Raw genomic sequence first — 21,521 nt, forward strand, 5'->3', positions numbered from 1 at the left:
GACACTGAATCTTCCTCCCAGCCTTCCCTCGGGATCTGGGGCCTTTTACCACAGTGATTATGCTCTGAGGAAAAGGAAATAATTAGACTTTTCAAGAATTACTGAACACTAGCTCCGAACTGACCCTAATTCAAAGTGACCCAGAACATCATTGTGGTCCACCAGTCAGAGTAGGCCTTGTGGAGGTCAGCTGACCAGAGGAGTTTTAGCTCAGATGTGTCTCACAGTGGGTCCCCAAGCCAATGCTGTGGTTATTTCCCCAGTTCTGGGATGTGGTTGGGGTAGGCAGCTGGCAGAATCCTCACGTTGGTTCCCTGACCTGTGGAAGGAGGGCTGTTTTTTGGGAAAGGCCAAGTGGAAGCCACTAGAACTGCCTCTACTGAGGAAAGTAGTGAACCAAAGGCAATACTGCAGAGATGAGTGCCACCAACAAACACTTGAAGGATGCAGGAATGGTGATTCCCATCACATCCCAATTCAGCTCACCTACTTGGCCTGTGCAGAAAACAGGTGGATCCTGGAGAATGATGGTGAGTTATCGTATATTTATCCAGACAGTCACTGCAGTTGCAGTTGCTGTTACAGATGCAGTTTCATTGCTCAAGCAAATGAATACATCCCATGGGAGCTGGTTTGCAGCTGTTGGTCTGACAAATGCTTTTTCCTCAATACTTGCTAATTACCATTTCCACCAGAAACAGTTTGCTTTCACCAGGCTTGGCCAGCAATGCACTTTCACAGTTGTCTTGGTCAGCTTGGGCTGCCACAATAAAATACCGCAGACTGGGTGGCTTAAACAACAGAAATGTATTCTCTCACAGTCCTGGAGGTTGGAAGTCCTGGATCGAGATGTCGGCAGATTTCATTTTAGGTGGGAGCGCTCCTCCTGGCTGGCAGACATCCACCTTCTCACTGTGTCCCCACACAGCCTCTCCTCTGTGTGCAGGAGAGAGATCTCTGACGTCTCTTCCTCTTTTTACAAGGACACCAGTCTTACCAGATTAGGTCCCACCCTTTGACCTTATTTAACCTCTCTCCCTCCCTACAGGCCCTATCTCCAAATACAATCATGCTGGGTCCCAAAATTCATCTGTTGAAGCCCTAACACCCACTGTGGTGGTGTCTCCAATTGCGGCTGCTGTACCAGATGTGGCTTCATTGCTTGAGCAACTTACACATCCCCTGGCACCTAGTATATAGCTATTGACCTGACAAATGCCTTTCTTGCCGTACCTGTCAGTGAAGACCACTAGAAGCAGTTTGCTTTCATCTGGCAAGGCCAGCACTGTACCTTCACTGACCTACCTCAGGGGTGTATCAGCTCTCCAGCCCTGTGTCATAATTTAGTTCACAGGGGTCCTGATTGCCTTACTCTTCCACAAAATATCACACTCGCCCATTATTCCTGACATTATGCTGATTGGATCTAGTGAGCGAGAAGTAGCAACTATGCCAAACTTACTGGCAAGACATTTGTGTGTCAGAGGGTGGGAAATAAATCTGACAAAAATTCAGGGGCCGTCTGCCTCAGTGGAATTTCTAGGGGTCCAGTGGTGTGGGGCATGTCAAGATAACCCTTCCAAGGCCCCTCCTGCAACCAAAAAAGAGGCACAATGCCTGGTGGCCTCTTTGGACTTTGAAGGCAACATATTCCTCACTTGAGTGCTACTCCAGCCCATTTACCAAGTGACCCAGAAAACTGCTAGTTTTGAGTGGAGTCCTTGCCCCCCCCGCCGACCACACTATCTTCTCTGTGTCAGTCCCTGCCTGTGGCCTCATGGGGCGTTGCCCACAGTCAGTTGACTGAGGAAGAGAAAACTCAGGCCAGATAGACAGACGGTTCTGCCTGGCCTGTGGGCACCAGCTGCACCACTGCCGCCCATCTCTGGGACACCCCCAAAGGACAGTGGTGAGCAGAGGCCCTCCTGGTGGGCAGAACTTCCAGCAGTGCACCCGGTTGTTCCTTGAAAGAGAAGTGGTCAGAGGTACAACTGTACACCGATCCCTGGGCTGCGACTTGATGGTCAAGGACTTGGAAGGAACATGACTGGGAAGTTGGTGACAAGGAAATTTGGGGAGAGATATGTGGATAGACCTCCCTGAATGGGGAAAAAACATGAAGATATGTGTGTCCCATGTGAATGCTCACCAAAGAGTGACCTCAGCAGAGGAGGATTTTAATATTCAAGTGGATAGGATGACCCGTTGTATGGACACCACCCAGCCACCCCTGTCATCACCCAGTGGGCTCATGAACGTGGCTACAGGGGCAGGGGTGGGGGTTACACATGGATTTCCACTCACCCAAGGCTAACCTGGCTATGGCCACCACTGAGTGCTCAGTCTGAAGCAGCAGACACCAGCACTGAGTCCCCAGTATGGCATCATTCCCCAGGGTGACCAGCCAGCTACCTGGTGGCAGGTTGATTACGTTGGACCACTTCCATCATGGAAGGGGCAGTATTCTGTCCTTCCTGGAAGACACATTGACTCTGGGTATGGACTTACCTTCCCTCATGCAGTGCTTCTTCCAAAACTCCCATCCATGGACTTACAGATTGCCATCATGGAGTCCACACAGCATTGCTTCTGATCAAGGAACTCTCTTCACAGCAAATGAAGTATGGCAGTGGGCCCCTGCCCATGGAATTCACTGGTCTTACTCTGTTCCCCGCCGTCCTGAAGCAGCAGTCGTGATAGAATGGTGGAATGGCCTTTTGAAAGACTCTGTTACAGTGACAGCTAGGTGGCAGTCCCTTGCAGGGCTGGGGCAGGGTTCTCCAATATATGGTGCTGTTTTTCTCAAAGTCAGGAATCAAGGGGTAGAAATGGGAGGGCCACCACTCACCATTGCCCCTAGTGACCCACAGTGACATTTTTGCTTCTTGTTCCTGCTCTGCCTCTGCTCTGCTCTGCTGGCCTGAAGGTCCCAATTCCATCAGGAGACGCAACAATGAGTCCATTGAATTGGAAGTTAAGACTGCTTCTCGTCCACTTCAGGTTCCTCATTCCTGTGAATCAGCAGGCAAAGAAGGAGTTACCGTGCTGTCTGGGGTGACTGGCCCTGATTCCCAAGGGGAGATTGGGCTGCTCCTCCTCAGTGGAGCTAAGGAAGAGTATGTCTGGAATACAGGAGAGCCCTTAAGGTGTCTCTTAGAATTACCATGCCCTGTGATTAAAACCAGGGGAGAACCACAACCCAATCCAGGCAGGACTACTAATGGCAGGAATGAAGGTTTATCTCACACCAGCAAGGAAAGAACCATGACCGGCTAAGGTACTTACTAAGGGCAAAGGGAATACAGGATGGGTAGTGGGAGAAGGTGTGTTACAACCGCCAGTGATCAGTTGCAGAAATGAGGATGTGGTGGTTACATGTAATGGTTACGTGAATATTTCTTCCTTATTTGGTTACAAATAAAGATATATAGAGAGGTAGATATATCTATCTATCTATATATATATATATAGATATATCTATCTGGTAAATAGCTTTGTCTTCTTCCCCTCTTATTCCCTTATTATATGGGAATATAAGAGTACAGTATTAATTTACATCATAGAATTATGGGACATCAAGAGGAGTAAACATCACTCCAGGACTTTGCATCCTCTCCTGGGGAAAGAGTCAGTGCGTTTTTCAGTTGTTCCCAGGATGTTCGTTGTATCCCTGTTCCCAGGCTGTTCGTTGTATCATGCGAGGCAGATGCTAGAGAATGCGAATGGGCCTCATCCATACTGTTGAAAGCCTTAAGAGCAAAGATGGAGGTTTCCCAGGGAAGAAGGAATTCTGCCTCAAGACTGTAGCACAGAAATCCTGCCTGAGTCTCCAGCCTGACAGCCAGTCCTATAGACCTCAGACTTGCCAGCTCCCACAGTCACGTGAGCTGATTCCTTTAAATAAATCCCTTTAAATATAAATTATATATAAATATATATTGGTGTTCTCTACGTATAGGGACTTATTTTATATAAATTATTATATATTATTTTATATAAAAGGGATTTAAATAATATATATTCTATTGGTTCTATTTCTCTGCAAAACTCTAATACAATTAGTTCCACCTGGTTTTGTAGTTTTGTAAATTGTACAATATGTACTTTTTTCATCTAGCTTCTTTCTCTCTGCATTACGTTGCTGAGCTTCACCGCTGCTCTGCATGGTCCCCCACTGCATTGGGTGGGCTGTGGGGTACACCACCTGTCCGTCTGCAGTGCCTCCTGAGACAGTGACCTGTAGGTGGCACTAAAACACCTAATGCAAAACTTTGAAGAGCATGGCAACTGTGCAGATTCCTAGCTGTTGGCAACGTCTGAAATGTTCCATGGTTTATAATAGAGCAGACAGCATATAACCAAATTGGAAATGAAATCTTTCCGTTTCTAAATTCAGTGCTTATTGACTCAATACACTTGAAGAGCTCAGGACTCAGAAGCCGAGGCACAGCTGCCCTGAGTCCAGCCCCAGGGAGGGGGCCATGACTGGGAAGGGTCCTGCAGGCTCTTGGGTTCGGTGGCCCTGGGTCTCCTGCCGGGAGGAACCTGTTATCACCCACAACAATAACAGCAGTGAGAGCACCTGCATCCTCCTGCACCACCTCCTGGAGCCCCAACACCACCCGGCCAGGGGTCAAAGGAGCACCGGGAGTCCTGATTCAGAAGAATCTCTGAGCCCGGGGACCCTGGATATCTGATGACGAGCAGGGAGTCTGCTTATTCTCTGCCTTCCAAGGGTGTGGGCACACTGCCTTTTCTCTGAAGAAAGGCTGCTCGCTGTACAAATGTTCTCAAAAAAATAAAGGAAAACAAAGGGAAGCCAGTGCCTTGCTTGCAAGACACACAGAAAAGTAAGACCCATGGAAAATCAGCTCTGACAGGAGGGGCGTGGGGGTGACAGACGGTGCCTCCCATGGGAGGCTGGGTGAAGGAGAAAGAGGGGCACCTCTGGACTCACAGGTGGCTTCCGAGCATGACATCCTCAGTCCTCGGGGCCAAAGGCTGCCATCTGGGGAAAGAGGCTGGCTGGGTGTGGCCTTCTATGTGTCCCCTCCTGAGCATCTGAGAGGTGGCCTCCTCCCTCCATCTCTCTGCAGCACCTTAGGGAGAAAGCGGTCCTGCAGGTGGGCATCCTCTGCTTCTCTAGCCCCTGACCCTGGGAAAGGGGAGCCCAGCTAATCCAGGGGCAGAGAGCCCAGGGCGAGCTTTCCTTTCGGTTGGGGCAGAAGGAGAGCAGAGCAACAGCCGTGCTGAGCAGGGCAGAGGGAGATGAGCCTGGAGGGCCCAGCTAAGGCACGGTGAGAACAGAGCCTGTTTCCAGAACACCGGCCAGGTTTCAGAGGGAAACCCTTGCCATTTGAGCCTCCCTCTTGGTGTAGAAGCAACAGCATTTGGGGCCGGGATGAAGGACCCAGCCTCCTTCCTGCACAGGGTTCAGAGGGCAGCTTGGACTGAACTGCCAAGAAAGCTCTGTGCTTCAGGACTAGGGTGGCTGCGTTGCTGGGTGTAAGGAAAGCACACCCCCAGGAGCTGTTCCTCCCACTCTAATTTGTATTACATATTAAAAGGACACAGTAGGAGTAAAATTACAGGATAATGGACTTTTACTGGTGGAATGGACCTCAGAGAGGGCCCAGACCAGTAGTTTCCTAACTGGTGTCCATGGCTGGGCTCCAGGGGCCCAGCCCTCTGCCAGCAGACACATCTGACCCTTAGGATGTTTGTCATTTGACGGGGATCAAGCAGAACAGACGGGTCTGGGGAATTTGGGCGAAAGGAGGTTGGTGTGGCTGGGCATGGCCAGGTGGGAAGTGGAGGGGTGACCGGAGGATGGAGCCAGTGTGGATGGGACCCGGCGGCCTCGGAGTCCTCAACTGGGATGTGAAGGAAGGATACTCTGTGATGTTCCTTGTCAGGAATTTAGGAAACAAAATGAGAGAGGGAGAGGGTGAGAGTGAGGAGGAAAGAGAGCGGGGGGGGGGGGGCACCTCACAACAGGTCCCGGGACACGCTACTCTAAGAAGCAGCTGGTCTCCACTCAGTCCTCAGGCTGAGGGAGAGGCTGGGCTGAGCTTCTTCTGTGTCCCCCGTCTCTCTCTAACTCTCTCCCTCTCTCGAGTAACGTTGTAACTTCTCTCCCCTTGGAACGCAGGGCAGCTCCTGTCTTCGAGTTCTCATGTCATCATGGGGCTTGTTGTCCTGGGACCTGAGAAAGAAAATGGAGTTTTCTGTTCATGCAGTCACTGCCCAGCTGGTTATTTGGGACGCTGATGCACAGTGCTGAGGAGCCTAGGGAGATGGGGAAGTCTTTTGCAGGTCACTTTTCAGAATCGTTGGAGATGGCTGTGGAAAATTCCTGAGCCCTTTGCATTCCAAGATTCCAGGCGAGGGGTCAGGTCTCCCTCCGACATCTGAAAAACTGCATTTTGAGTAGCCGGTTAAAGGCCCCTCAGGTCTGTGTCCTAATCCCCAGGGCCTGTGAAGAGGTTGCCTTACATGGTAAAGGAACTGGGCAGATGTGATTAAGTTAAGGGTCTTGAGATGGGGAGATTACCCTGGATTATCCAGGAGGGCCTGATGAAATCAATATAGTCCTTCTAAAGGGGATGCAGGAGGGTCAACGTCAAAGGAAAAGGTGATGTGATGAGAGGCAGAGTCTAGAGTGAAGTGACTGTGAGCCAGGGAATGTGGGCGCCTCTGGAAGCAGATGCTCTCCTGGACCCTCCAGAAGGCAAGCCCTTGGTTTTAGCCCCTTAAGACTCATTTTGAACTACTGGCCCCCAGAACTGTAAGAGGATAAGTTTGGGTTGTTTTAAGCTACAAAATTTGTGGTAATTTGCTACAGCAGCCATAGGAAACACACACAGAGCAAGCACTGAGTTCTATCGAAGGGAATTACACAAGCCTTTCCCTCCCCTCAAGGACAGACTTGGGCCTGATGCAGATGCCACCATCTTTGCTTTATGCTGGAATCACATGGGGAACTTTTGAAGCCCCAGATTAACTGAGCCACAATCTCTGGCAGTACCAGCACCCAGGCAGCAGCAGCATCACTTTTATCTTTAAATAGAGAAATAGTCCACACGACAACAAAATGTCCATATCTTAAGTGTTCAGCTCAAAGCATTTTCACAGTTGTACACACCCATGTATCCACCACCCAAGACAAGGTACAGAAAATTCCCATCACAACAGAAAGTGAGATCACCCCTCTGCAGTGAATTCTGACCACCCTCCACGCCGAGGCAACCACTTTCTGACTTTTATCACCATAGTGAGTTTTGCCTGTTCTTGGACTTCATATAAGTGGAATCACACAGTGTGTATTTTTTGGTGGTGTGGCTTCTTTTTTTCAAAACAGTGTTTTTGAGATTCATCTATGTGGTTGTACATTCCTTTTTATTGCTAAATAGTATTTGATTATATGAATATTTGCAACTTATCCATTTTGATGTTGATGTTGATGGATTTTTGGGTTGTTTATGGTTTGGGGTTATTATGAACAATTACATAGTGATTTTAAAGGATGGTCACAAAATGGTCCTCACATCCACTCCTGCTGGAGCTGCTTTGACTAATAAAGACAGTGGAAGTGAGATTGTTCTAGACTGAGTTGTGTTCCCAAATTCATATGTTGAAGCCCTAACCTCCCCCTCCATGTGACTGTATTTGGAGACAGGGCCTATAGGGAGTAATTAAGGTTAAATGAGGTCGTGAGGAGGGACCCTGATCTGATAGGTCTGGTATTCTTATAAAAAGAGGAAGAGAGACCAGAGTTCTCTCTCACTGTGTACAGAAGAAAGGCCTCGTGAGGACATGGTGAGAAGGTGGCCATCTGCAAGCCAGGAAGAGAGCCCTCACCGAACACCAATCTTTGATCTTGGACTTTCCAGCCTTCAGAACTGTGAGAAAATAAATGTCTGTTGTTTAAGCCATCCAGCCTACAGTATTTTGTTCTGGCGGTCTGAGCAGACTATCACAGACATTACGTTACTTCTGAGGCTATAAATGAGAAGCCACACAGCTTTTCAAAGCTGGGATGTTTCTCGGGGAACACTTGCCTCTGAGCCCAGACTGCCATGGAAGCAGTCTGGCTATGCTGGGCCCACCCTGCCCGAAAGGCTACCGTGGACAATGGCTGAGCCCAGACTTCAGCCAGCCCTGCCCCAGGGCCAGGAGAGAGCGAGGAGCCACGTGGGTGGTTCTGCCAGGCCTGGCTGTGGGTGGGGGGTGGTGGGGGAGCTGTGTCCCTCTCAACTCCTGACCATGGAATCCATGAGCAGGAGCAATGGTGGTTATACGCTGCTGGCTTTGGGGGTGGTTTTTCAGTCACACTGGATTACTGGAACAAGGCTGCTTTGAGCATTCTTGGAAAAGTCTCTTTTGGGAACCTAGTCATTCATTTCTCTCCATTAAGTATGTCGGGGTAGAATTGCTACATTGAAGATTAGATGGGTTTGTGACTTTATATGAATCTGCTAACATTGTCCAATGTGACTGGGCTGCTTACACACCCAGCAGTGATGCACCAGGTTGCCCCACATCCTTGCTCAACGTTTGGTGCTGTCACTCTGCTGTTAGCCCCCACCCCCACCCCACCCCAGTGGGTGTGAAAGGACACTCACTGTCCTTTGGTTTTTAGTCCTTTTGTTGCTGATGGTGTTGAGCCCCTTTTCATGTGCTTATTGGCTATTCAAGAGTCTACTTTTGTGAAGCATCTGTTCAAGTCTTTTGTCTATTTTTAAACACTGGATTGTTTGTCTTTTTGTTCTTCATTTGTGAGAAGTCCTTATATATTCTGGATGCAAGGCTCTTTTCAGACAAATGACCTGGGGATATTTACACCCCTCCCCCCCAGGTCTATGTGACATTATTACTTTTTAATCTCCCTGCGGTGCCCAGGTGATGCCAAGGTTGAGACCACTCACTTGGTGCTTGTTTCCTTTGTTTTCTGGAGGACGAGATCAGGATCCATGGGGCAGGGCTTGGAGTCAGAAGGCCTGGTGTTGACTTGGCTTCGACCCCAGCCTGCCTCGTGAACTTTGGCGAATCCTGTTAAATGATAAAATGAGGCACATTAAACATTTCAAGAGTTTATTTGGGTGCATGAGTTGGAATGTGGTTAGGAGTCCTCCACAGCGGGAGCAAGGTCAGGTTTTTACAGAGAAGACACAGAAACAAAGCGAGGGAATTATTTGCTTGGCTGCAGCTTACGCAGGGGCTCTATTTGGGAGAGTCGAGCTGTCTGTGGTTCGTCCTCTGGGATTCAATGCCCTGACTCTGGCTTTGGTGTGGGTTTGCTCATGCGGGCTGCCAAGGCATCGCAGCCATCCAGTCTGTCGGCCTCCGTGTTTAATTACTCTACCAGTCAATTAATAGCTCTGTACCTCCTCTTCTCACCCCTACAATGGAGTTAATAATAGCACTAGGAAGAGTGTGGCAATAATTAAAGGCCATCGAATGCAGAACCCTTGGTGCTAACTGGCTCTCGGGACAGTGTCAGGGCTTCAGATCAGAATTTCTCATATTTACGCAGAATCTTCTATCTTAGGCAAAATTTCCAGGTCACCAATATTCACCCTGCGTGAAAGCCTGGTGTGGGAGGAGAGGACGGTTATAACGCTTTAGATACATAAGGAAATCCTTGAAAATAACGTCTCCACTGCGTATTTGGTTTCCAAACACCTGTGCATCAGATTCTTCAATTGACCGTGGACGGGAAAGGAGGAGGCAGCGGCTGACAGTCACACAGAGTCTGGCTTTGAAGGTTTTTTCTAAATGCAAAATTCCAAGACTGAAGGTGGCACTGTGCATGTCAACGATTCGTAGCGCTGAACCAGGTCACTCTCACGACCAAGGCTCGTGTCTACCCCGCACTGCGTGAGCCTTGACACACAGACGAAGCAGCTTTAGTCAGTGTGCACACTTTAGAGAATGCTCTTTTGTTTTTATGTTAGGTTAACTGACTGCGATACTCTTGTGGAAGGGATGGAAAGGAATGGCATGCTGTCTGCAGCTGCACACAAGGAGCTGGACTCGGAGGTCACGCAGCTGATAAAACTCAGACCTGGCACCAGAGCTCGGGTTTTCCAGTTCCAAGCCCAGGGCCTTGCCCCCTTCACCAGGGTTTCCCAAACTCTAAGGTGCGTCGCCTAGAGGTCTGAGAACTGCAGATTCTGGTTCAGGCGGCCTGGGTGGGACCAGGTTCTTTATTTCTGATAAACTCGCAGGTGATGGTGACACTGACCCCCGGACCATATTTGATTGGCAGGCATGACACCACCCTCCGTTCAAGGGGTCAGCATGTCCAGAAGCCATCGTCCCATGCTGCTGCCCTCTGAGCAGTCTCATGGAGGTTGACTTCCAGCCAGGACCATCATCCAAGGGGGAGCCTCACTAATCACAAAACCACTATAGTTTTACCTTAGCTGTACTCCTCCTTTTCTGGGATGAACTAGGGGAATACAGCAAGAGGACACATCCAGGCGATGAAAAGCTCCTTGTGCCACAAATGTGTCACCCTAAACTTTGCCAAGAGTTCTACCTGAAGAGGGGGCAGGAGAGGGCCTCACTCCTCACAGGAGCTCTGTCTGGGAGGAAGTGGGAAATGGTAGAGAAGATGTGACGTGTGGCCAGAAGTGGATGCAGGTTACCATTCTCGTTCTGGAATCTTCCTGCAAATGTGTGAGGATGTATGTTGGTGTCAAAACAGGCAGGAATTAATAAAAATATGCAAACAAAGTAAAAAGGCATAGTTTTCTCTAAAAGCAAAGGACACAGAGACTTTTCCACACCAAGAAGGTGACACAGAGGAGGAAATAACGTGGCCTCCGTCCCCTGTACCCATGGCTGGACATGCGGGTCCCAGGACTCCTGAATCCTCCCGGGACATGCAGCTGCCACTAAAACTTGCTCATAGAAGAGGGCATGTCAGGCACAGGGAGACCGTTTGGACGTCCTGAGGGGCCTATGCCCTCCGAACGCTCCTGATGGTCCCTGGAAACCCAGTGCTCTTCCTGCCCGGCCACTGTCCCACTACCTGGCAGGACCTAGGCCGGATCCAAGGAGTCCCTGATGGCCATCCCACCAGCAGGTGCCTGTGTGTGTCCCTGTCCCTTTTTTATTCCCCTTTCTTGGCATTTCACCTTTTTCCTGCCGTTTTCCGTGAGGCTCCTCCTGAAACCCAGTCTCCCTAAAACTGAGTTCCTCTGCTGAATTTATGATTCCAACACCTGTTCCCCTCAAGACTGAGGAGTTTCAAAAGGGGGGTTGAGGGCTTCCCTGGTGGTGCAGTGGTTGAGAATCTGCCTGCTAATGCAGGGGACACGGGTTCGAGCCCTGGTCTGGGAGGATCCCACATGCCACGGAGCAACTGGGACTGTGAGCCACAACTACTGAGCCTGTGCGTCTGGAGCCTGTGCTCCACAACAAGAGAGGCCGCGATAGTGAGAGGCCCGTGCACTGCGATGAAGAGTGGCCCCCGCTTGCCACAACTAGAGAAAGCCCTCGCACAGAAACGAAGACCCAACACAGCAAAAATAAATAAATTAATTAATAAACTCCTACCTCCAACATATTCTTAAAAAAAAAAATGGGGGGGTGGTTGACACTGAGAGGACCCTGTGGGGCCTCCCCGGTACAAAAGCCTTTCCAAGTCCTCTGTTTCTCACTTGTGGGAAAAAGGCTTCAGCCTCCTAGACCTTCCCTGAGTTCCAAGGGGCAGATTCAGTTACTAATTAGGGAAGTGAGGGGAGGCAGAAACAAAGGAGGAGCACTCACAGACAGCGAGCAGGAAGGGGCAGGGTCCTGGCTCCCCCTCAAGGGATGCATGTAACCATCTGATATAGATCTCTGAGACTTTCTATAGCAACTAAGGCCCCCACCCAGGTGGAGGATGGTCACTTCAAGCCAAGCACAGGCATGTGGACCCCAGACTGGTTGGAACCAGAAGGCTGATGATTGAGTTCCTGGAACATCACTCAATACCTCCCAATCAACCAATCAGAGGAAGGCCACACACCCTGCAGACCTCCCCCTGGATTTTGCCTATAAAAACTCTTCCCCGGGGACTTCCCTCTTGGCACAGTGGTTAAGAATCGCCACGGGTTCGAGTCCTGGTCCGGGAAGATCCCACATGCCACGGAGCAACTAAGCCTGTGCACCACAACTACTGAGCCTGTGCTCTAGAGCCTGCGAGCCACAACTACTGAAGCCCGCATGCCACAACTACTGAGCCCGCGTGCCTAGAACCTGTGCTCCGCAACAAGGGAAGCCACTACAATGAGAAGCCCACACACCGCAACAAAGAGTAGCCCCCTCTACAATGAAAAGTAGCCCCTGCTCGCCGCAACTAGAGAAAGCCCACGAGTAGCAACGAAGACCCAAAGCAGCCAAAAATAAATAAACAAACAAACAAACAAATAAATAAATTTATTAAAAAAAAAAAACCAAACAACTCTTCCCCAGAAACCATCAGGGAGTTCAGGCCTTTTGCGCACAAGCTGCCCATTCTCCCTGCTTGGCCCTGCAATAAACCTTTCTCTGTTCCAAGCTCCAATGTTCAGTGCATCAGGCACATGGACTCGGGTTCGATAACACTCCTACTCTGGTTTGGTCCAGATCAGAACACAGCTCCCACATCTCCTTCCCAAGGCCACATCTCCTGGAATGTTCTGCCTACTCCTTTGTACCTGGAAACATCAAGGGGCCAGAGGAGGGCGGGAGTTCGAGCAGGGCAGACGGTTAGCTGGGAAGCCCCCATTCAGCCTGCGGATGGGCGTCTGTCCTGGCCCTTCCACATTTCTCATGCCTCCTCTGGGCCTGGGGATGCAGAAGTACAAGTAGCTCCCAAGGGGGACCAGGGAGGGTCAAGCTCAGCACAGGCTTTGCAGGCAGAGCCATACCTGTACCTGGGCTTCTGCTGCCATCAGCCTCTTGTTTCTGTGTCTGTGCCACACATGTGCTCAGAGAGCCAGGACCTGAGCTCGTTTAACCCCTCAGTTTGGAGAGAGTAAGGAGTCTGGGCCTCTTTCCCTTTGCCCCATCTTTAGAGCAGCAAGGACGTTGCTTATTCTGTCCCCTGAGGCTTTCCTGCATCAAGAAGCTTCTGAATGTGACAAGAATAACACTGGGCCATCAGAGAATAACTTGCCAGGCAATTATTGTCTTCGGAAAGTGATGTTGCTTTGCAAAATGTTTTAAAATAAACTGCATGTGCACTTCCACTTAGAGAGGAAAAGCTTATCATTTGGTTTCATTTAATAATGATTTATATGATGGTAAGAAAAGCAAGCAAATTCAAATGAAATTATTGATTTTTATGATTATAGATGAGAGCTTCAACAAGAGTAAATGATGGTTTTCTATCTGAGTAAATGCTAATTCTTAGAAAGCTGCATGAAAAACACATATTAGCCACTGTATGTGATGAATGGATATGCTGACATTGCTATTTATAAAGTCCTTGTTGAGCGCAGACCTTCTCAGTGAATTAGCAGATGGACATTTCCTCTGCAGATGCTGGAGGACGACGTCATGGTTCTTCTGCATCTATTCCCGTTGGTCAGGGCTGCACCACCTGGTGACAAATACTTTCCAGGCAACTAATAGAACTTGCTAGTAATAACTCAGTATCCGTTGAATAATCTGCAGTAACAATGAAATCCAATTCAAAAACAAACCTCAGTCTACATAAATGTTTGTGATTCATCCATCATCATATTGATTCCGTTTCTCACATCACATGCACAGTGTTTTTAAATGCGGGAGCCTTATTTATACTATGGCTGGAAGACAGGGGTGAGACGGGAAATTTTATATCCACAGAAGTTTACTTCCAGATGAGAGGTTTGGAATAAGGAACTCTCACCTAGAAACAATTTTCCCATCTCTGGGAAACAAGAAGCACTGACTGCCAAGGTATTTCATTACTCACTATACCTAGATCATGGTTTGTCCACCTGGAATGAATGATTAATACATTGGCAGGAGCAAATGTATTTTTTCAAATCGTAAACAAATGGAAATTAGCTCCATATATTCTTTCATGCTAAAATTTTAAATCATACTCATATCCATGAACAATTTACGCTGTTTCTGCCTATAAGACTAACAGAAAGTCCTACATCATACTAAAAATATTCCTGGGATTCTCATAAACCAAATAAGCCCCTAGGGTCTTGGACTGTCTACAACCTGGGATGTAACTTAAGTCCCACCTTCACTTACCTCTGCTCACTCACTGGCTGTAACAGAAAGCCTGGAACAAATTCCAAGCCCAGCCCAACAGCCGCCAGACACACCTCTGGTCTTCTCCAAGTGCTTGTCTCTGCTTCCCACTGACCTCAGGCAGGTGCCGTCTCACGGCACTTGGCTTCCGTCTGTCCCTCTGGCCTCCTGCCCAGGCTCTCAGTTGACAAAGAGGCATGGGATGAGTGGACTCACCCTCAGTGCCCGTGGGCTATGTGGGCGTTAACTCCCCATGAGGTGATCTTCTGACCAGGATGCTGGAGCTGGCGGCTGTTCTGAGGTCCAGTTATTCAGCCACTTGCAGGACTGTCCCAGGGATGGTCGCCTGCACTCAGCAGTGCTGACTCTAAGCCGCTGTCTCCAAACCACTGTCTCCAGCCAGCTCTTCTTCCTTCCAGTTTGGTTCCTTGGCCTTGACCTCTGCTCCCTGCAGCTGCACCCCTGAAAAATGGAGCACTTGACCCTTTGCCCCAGGCTCTGCCTTCTGGGCCTTCCAGGCAAAAATGGATTCCTTTGATTGAGGCTTGGTTTCCGCATTTTCAAAATGGAGTAATACCCCTCCTCAGAGGGTTCTTTGAAGATTCAGTACAGGTTATTTAGACAACAACATTTTGTAATGCGTCATGTTCCTGCTGTACCTGTTCTCCCCTCAGTACAGTCGGGGCTCTCCCTCCTCCCCATGCTGTCCTGAGCCCTGCAGTAGAGAGCTCCTGTTCACTCGCCTCGACCCCTGTGTTTCTGCAGTTTCTTTGTGTCCTGCTCGGCTGACCTACTTGCTGCGCCCAGACTTGTGCGCCTCACCTGTCGCCACCATCGTGCATCTTTGTTCATGTGGGAAATTCATGATCTCCCAGAAGCCGTCCAAATTCCTGTGCTGCGTTCCATGTCAAGTGATAGGATCTCATTTTATTAAACCACTTATGGGCTGAAGTGGGATTTGGTATATCAGAAAATGAGCAAACTGATTCAAAAGCTGTACCTTTATAATTATGCTGGAACTGAAATATTGTACTGTTTACTGTAAATGGCATTTGGTATAAAGTTAATTTGGTTTTTAGTGTATATCCATCGGGTTTCTTGGTTGCCACCTTAAACATAAGCAACACTTATGGAGAGATATTGGGGCTCACAGAACCAACAGGAGGCTAGACGATCCAACCTGGAAAATAGGCGGGACCTGGAGTTTTGGAGGCAACAGAAACTGTAGCAAAGCTGAGGCCATAGGAACAGTTTGGTGCACACACGGCAGCTGCGTGTTACCAAGAAGATGGCATGTGTCAATTGATCAGGATACGCTTCTTGCTTCCTCAGTGGTCCTCAGGCCAGTGCTCCCTGGGACAGCTCCTGTCCACGTAGGGACTCGGGGCGCCAGTCCACTCACCTCCTGCAGCTCCCAGGCTGTCTCAGGGAGGCTCAGGGAGAGCTCGAGGGCTGGAAGGACACCTCATTGCCTCAATCTGCAACTGACACGCATCACTTTCTTTCATGACCCATTGAACGTGATGAAGTAAAATACATATTTTATGGCAAGACAAGAAAAATTTAAACATAAAAATTTTCTCTGCCTGTTTGTGCCTCCTTCCTCCTCTTTAGTGTGTGTTGTGCACCTGCATTAACCAGACCTCCTTAGGAGATAACATTCCTTCCTAATGCTTTAAGGGATCACAGTGACTCACTACTCACTTCGTATGTGCAGAACTGGACTAGGTAAATTGTCAATACGTCATTTGTTGTATAACCCTTTGCCTCAAAAACGTGTATAACTGTGCTTTGACTTCTAACGGGCAGAACAGTCCTCAGAGCTTTCTGAAGGACTGTCTCCCAGGTTATAATCCTCAGGTTAGCTGAATAAATTTCTCCATTTCTTTCTTAGATTGACTATTGATGAATTTTTCCTCGACAGACAGAACTGGTCACTGGCTAACTACAAGGCTGCCAGGAGGATAGTTTGTCCTATTCCTAAAGTGCTCCTCTGCCACCCCTCCTCCTAGCAAATTTTCCTATTCACTTCACAGTGCAGCCTAAGTATCCTGTCCTTTGTGAAGTTTCCCAGCTACATGGACACAGGTGACAGCCACTCTCTCCTCTGTGCTCCCAGAAGCCGTGGTTCACAGCCTGTGGTCTTTAACTTGCAACATAAGTCTCAGTGGGTCAGCCTTTCTTTCAAAGGTAAATGAAATATGGCTCAAACCAAGATCCCTATAGGACGGCTGACACAGCTACCCTGGGCCCCCCCTCAAAAGTCCTACGCTGTTCTTTGGGGCTTGACATTCCTCCAAGTCACCTTGTTTCCAAATTCGGCTGCCATGAATCCTCAACCTCCGTCACACCTGGGTTCCTTTGCTGTGTTGATTAAGTTCCCTAAAATAAATGCACACAAAGTATCTAAGTCACTGGCAAAGTTCAGTGAAGGGTTGGGGTTATGGAGGACATATACATCATATAAATATCATTTAAAATTGAATACCAGACATGTTTGTCCTTTGATTTTGTTTAACCTTTGTATAAATAATTTACTCTAAATAGCAACACAGACAAAAAGCTATATAAACACGAAGGAAGTCATGTGGAAATGAGATTGTTTACTCTTTTTATTATATAAAAGTATTAAACGGTCATGATTTTAAAATTCAAAAAACAAAGGGAAAGATAAATGCCCCTTTAGCCCTTTCTCCCTTCTTCTGTTTCTGCTCTCCAGAAATAACCAGAATTATGTTTTTTAAAATGTATTCTTCCAGGGCTTCCATGGTGGCGCAGTGGTTGAGAGTCCGCCTGCCGATGCAGGGGACACGGGTTCGTGCCCTGGTCCGGGAAGATCCCACATGCCGCGGAGCGGCTAGGCCCGTGAGCCATGGCCGCTGAGCCTGCGCATCTGGAGCCTGTGCTCCACAATGGGAGAGGCCACAACAGTGAGAGGCCCGTGTACTGCAAAAAAAAAAAAAAAAAAAAAGCACAAACAAAATTTTAAAATCAAACAATAAACCAGAAAAAATTTAAGCCATGGTGACAGATAATGGGTTAACTTGAAAATCTCTTACAGATCAATAAGAAAATGTTGACCACAGCAACGGAAAATAAGCAAAGGTCATGAACTCAAGGGACGTGCATATGCATGTACACATGCACACACACAAATATTAGTGCCCATGAATATCTGAGAAAAAGTTCAATCAATAAAATGAGAATTTTAAATGAAGGACTCATTTTCAACCTAACATATTGGCACGGACAAAAAAAATAAGAATGACAAAAAACAGTAAGTTTTGGGGGGATAGATTTAAACAGGGCTGCCATACACTGCTCGTCCAAATACAAGTTAGTTGAAGGCAATATGCAATACACATTAAAATATCCACACAGTCCAGCAATTACACTTCTTGGAATTCAGCTCTAGAAAAAAAATGTGGATGTATTCAGAGATTCAACTACAAGGATGCTTCTAATGCAAAATATTGGAAACAATGGGGGATTTAAAAATAAACCATGCTTGGTTTAATTCATAAAATGAAACATGTTGCAGCCTTCAAAAACTAGCTGAATGTTTAGTGGTGTCTCAGGAAACTTTTGGTCTCTCTAAGCGGGTGTAACCAGACCGTGTAAGTGCCCTAAGTCCCTGATGACTAAGGACTGGAAAGAATGCATCTGGGCCACACTGGGGATTCAAAGCCATCCGAGAGGCCGCCTCTCTCTGTGTTTCTGGGGCCACGAGGTCTTCACTTTCCACGGCTCTGTATGGACCCTCCTCTCTCCAGACCAGATTCCTCCGTGATGCGCTGGGCTTCTGCCTTCAACTGGTTGCAGCTCCCCAGGGTCTTAGAGCTGTAGGGTCTCCCTCTGTATGACTGGCTTGGTCTCTGGCTGCAAAGTCCCATGGCTGGCTTAGGTGAGCTGGTGGCCTGGCTCCCCTGGTGGGCAGTGTGATCTGAGCTGGGGCCAGGGCTGGGGCCAGCCTGACACACACAGGCTCGGGCAACTTAGCTTCCTGCTATTACGAGTCCTGGGCCCTCAACATCCCTGGGGGACCTCTTTGGGATTCCAGCCATTGTGCCCTCTGCTTTGTGATTTGTGGGGATGTGACTATGACACTTGTTGGGGTTGGTTAACTGAGTTAACTGAGCCGGGGCCAGTCCTCTTCAACCCGGTGACCACAGAGCCCCTGCGGCCTCACCCATCTCTGAGGGGTGACAGCAGGACAGGAGCCGGACTGTGAGGGCGTGAGGCTGTCCCTGGCTGCTCACCTCCCTCCTGCGCAGAAGCAGGAATTCTCCGCATTGGTACATCGATGGGTTCCTAGAATAACAGAGCTACAAAGGGCAGAGAGGTCATCATGCAAACGCCATTTTACATCCTGCAGGTGTCCAAACTTGGGACCAGGAACGCAAGAGGATTAGACATCTTTTGTAGACGTCTTTCTGTGAGCAGGGACTATGCATTCCTGCACCATGCCAATGTTCTTGGTTATTCTGTATTTTTACGCCACCTATTGCCTGGGACAAAGGTGTAGCAAACATGCAGAAACCGCAACTTCACATCTTTTCATATCCCTGACTCTGTGATGCTGGTGTACTGTGAGGATCAGACTCAGTCACTTGAAATTTTAAATTTTTGGTTAAAATTTGCAAATCTCTACAACAAATTAAGTATGTCTAAATCTGTATGCTTAAAATACACAAAGTATTGATTAGGTAAAAGAATTATTGACTTCCCTGGTGGCACAGTGGTTAAGAATCCGCCTGCCAATGCAGGGGACATGGGTTCGAGCCCTGGTCTGGGAAGATCCCACATGCCGCGGAGCAACTTAGTCCGTGCGCCCCAACTACTGAGCCTGTGCTCTGGAGCCTGGGAGCCACAGCTACTGAGCTCACGTGCCACAATTACTGAAGCCTGTGTGCCTAGAGCCCCTGCTCTGGAATAAGAGAAGCCACCACAATGAGAAGCCCTCACAGCGCAACAAAGAATAGCCCCCCACTCGCCACAACTAGAGAAAGCCCATGCACAGCTACGAAGACCCAATGCAGCCAAATATAAGAAAATAAATTTATTTTTTTAAAAAAGAATTACTTGCTATTTGCAATTAATATTAGCGAATAGCAGCTTTCCTGGGGTGGTGAGAAGGCTTTTTAAGTGTACATGACTTTGGCAGTCCTCCTGGCGGAAGGCTGGTGACATCAGAGCAGTGTTTAACTGGGGAATTGAGCAGCTCAGCAGTGCGGGAATTACTTATGTGATATCATCTATGTTATGCTGCCAGTAAGTGTTCTGAAAATACTCTGCTCCGGAAAAGCTATATCTGAATGAGAGAAGTCAGTTTTCCAAAACGATTCTAATCAACTCCTGCCCCCAAACAACCTAGTCATGTAGACCAGAGATAAATACAACAGGGTGGCTTTGCAAGGGGGCACTACTGAGAATTCAGGGGGAAGGGACTGTCTGCTGGTAATGACCTTCAAACACAGACACAAATGGATGTCATTAGATGGATGGCCCATTAACTGTGAACCCAGAAGTTTCTATCTTCTCTCTCTCTCTCTTTCTCCCTCCCTCCCTTTCTTCCTCCCTCCCTTCCTTCTTTCCTTTTCTCTCTCTCTCTCTTCCTCTCTTTCCCCCTACTTCTTTCCCCTCCTTCCTGTCTCCCTCCCTCCCTTTCTTCTTTTCTTTCTTCCCTGGAAGAGAATCAAAAAGGCAGAACTACTTTTGTAAATTTTTCATTTGAAAGCTAATATGACATCCTAGAGAATGCAGGATGGTTAAAGACTAAAAGTTTCACCAAGTTTAAAATCTATGCAATGAAGAAACAATTATCATTCACTCTCACAATACAAGGAAAGTTCTTACCAGCCCATAAAAGATTAAAAATTAGTTTAAAAAAATTCCAAAACCTCCCACAGTCTTTTAAGCCACATATTTTTGTTAATTAAACCCTTACTTTTGCTTTAAAATAATCCCCGGAATATTAAAAGGAGCGTTGATAACAGCATTTTTCACAAATCCAGATTCCGAATCTTTGTTTTAAAAAGGTTATTACTTGTTTCCTGGAACTGTTTTTTTTTTTTTTTTTTTTTTTTTAAAGTCGTTCCTATCTATTTTGGCAGGCTCTGTGAAAACATTAGCCTTCCTTGCAATGACACTTTAACAAAAGTTAGTCTGGAGGCCTAGCTAAAGAGAGTAAGGGATCCAATAGCCTAGGAAGCAGACTTGTAGCTGGAAGAGGAATACGAAAAAATCAGCATGAGAAGTTATCTTTAGTTGATAAGAACTATGTGTCCCCATACTTGCCTCCCTTCCTTTATAAGCTATTCCTGTACATTTTCCAACAATCTGGCTAAACAGAGCACGGGGGTGCCCCTGACTGGAGGGCATGAGACTTTCCACATTTGCTTGGCTGGTATTAGACTCACCACTGACAGTGGCAATAAAAATAATCCTCCCTCTCAGTGAATATACTGCAAAAGCCATCATTCAGTTACTGCTGTGGGTGGTAGTCTGGGCTCTGCCTTTAGATGGGGGATCTGAAGCCAGAAGCTCCCTGCGTCCTGCATTTCTCAACATCTTCTGCCTCTCCCTGAGGCGGGGCCACCTCGGTGGGCACAATAGTCCCAGGCCAGGTCGCTCAGAATCTCACAGCCCAGCCCTCTCCTTCAGGGCACACATGGACTCTCTGCCCTAGTCCCAATGAGCTGGCGGTGGTAGAGGGGAGGAGGGAGCGACCCAGGACTCTGTCGGTGGGGTAATTCGGGGGGGGGGGTGCGGCAAGGAGGCCATAACCCCTTGCTGGTACAATACTTCTTTCCCAGAGAGGCTCGAGAGATGGGGTCCACAGCGGTGCTAACACACAGGTTTGGGCGACTCTCCATCACTTGGGTCCATGTGTGCGGCTCCACGTGGCCTATCTGGGTTGGATGCTGCTTTGCCCACAGCCCCTGAGGGCAGAGGGCTGACACCCAAAGTGGCCACAACACACCTACCTCTGGGGGCCTGCGTGACCTCTGCTCTCCAACCCAGGCAGGACCTTCACTGATGGCCTCTTGCCTCCGATCACTGTGATGATGTCTTGCTTTACCTGGTCAGTCTCAAGTCCTTCGGGATGAACCTCTCCTTATCGACACCAAGCCCCCCCAGCTGTTGATAGGTGGGGAAGCCAGGGTGGAGTCGACCCTGGAGGGGATCACATTCTAAGGGTGTGGTGATTATAGCTTAAAGAGGACAAGAAAAGACATGGTTGGGCGGTTGTTCTACTTTGTGCCGTAAGATTCCAAACAGTAACTTCACCCCCA

This window comes from Mesoplodon mirus (assembly GCF_964341445.2).
Source record: "Mesoplodon mirus genome assembly, chromosome: 13".
NCBI classification, from domain to species: domain Eukaryota; kingdom Metazoa; phylum Chordata; class Mammalia; order Artiodactyla; family Ziphiidae; genus Mesoplodon; species Mesoplodon mirus.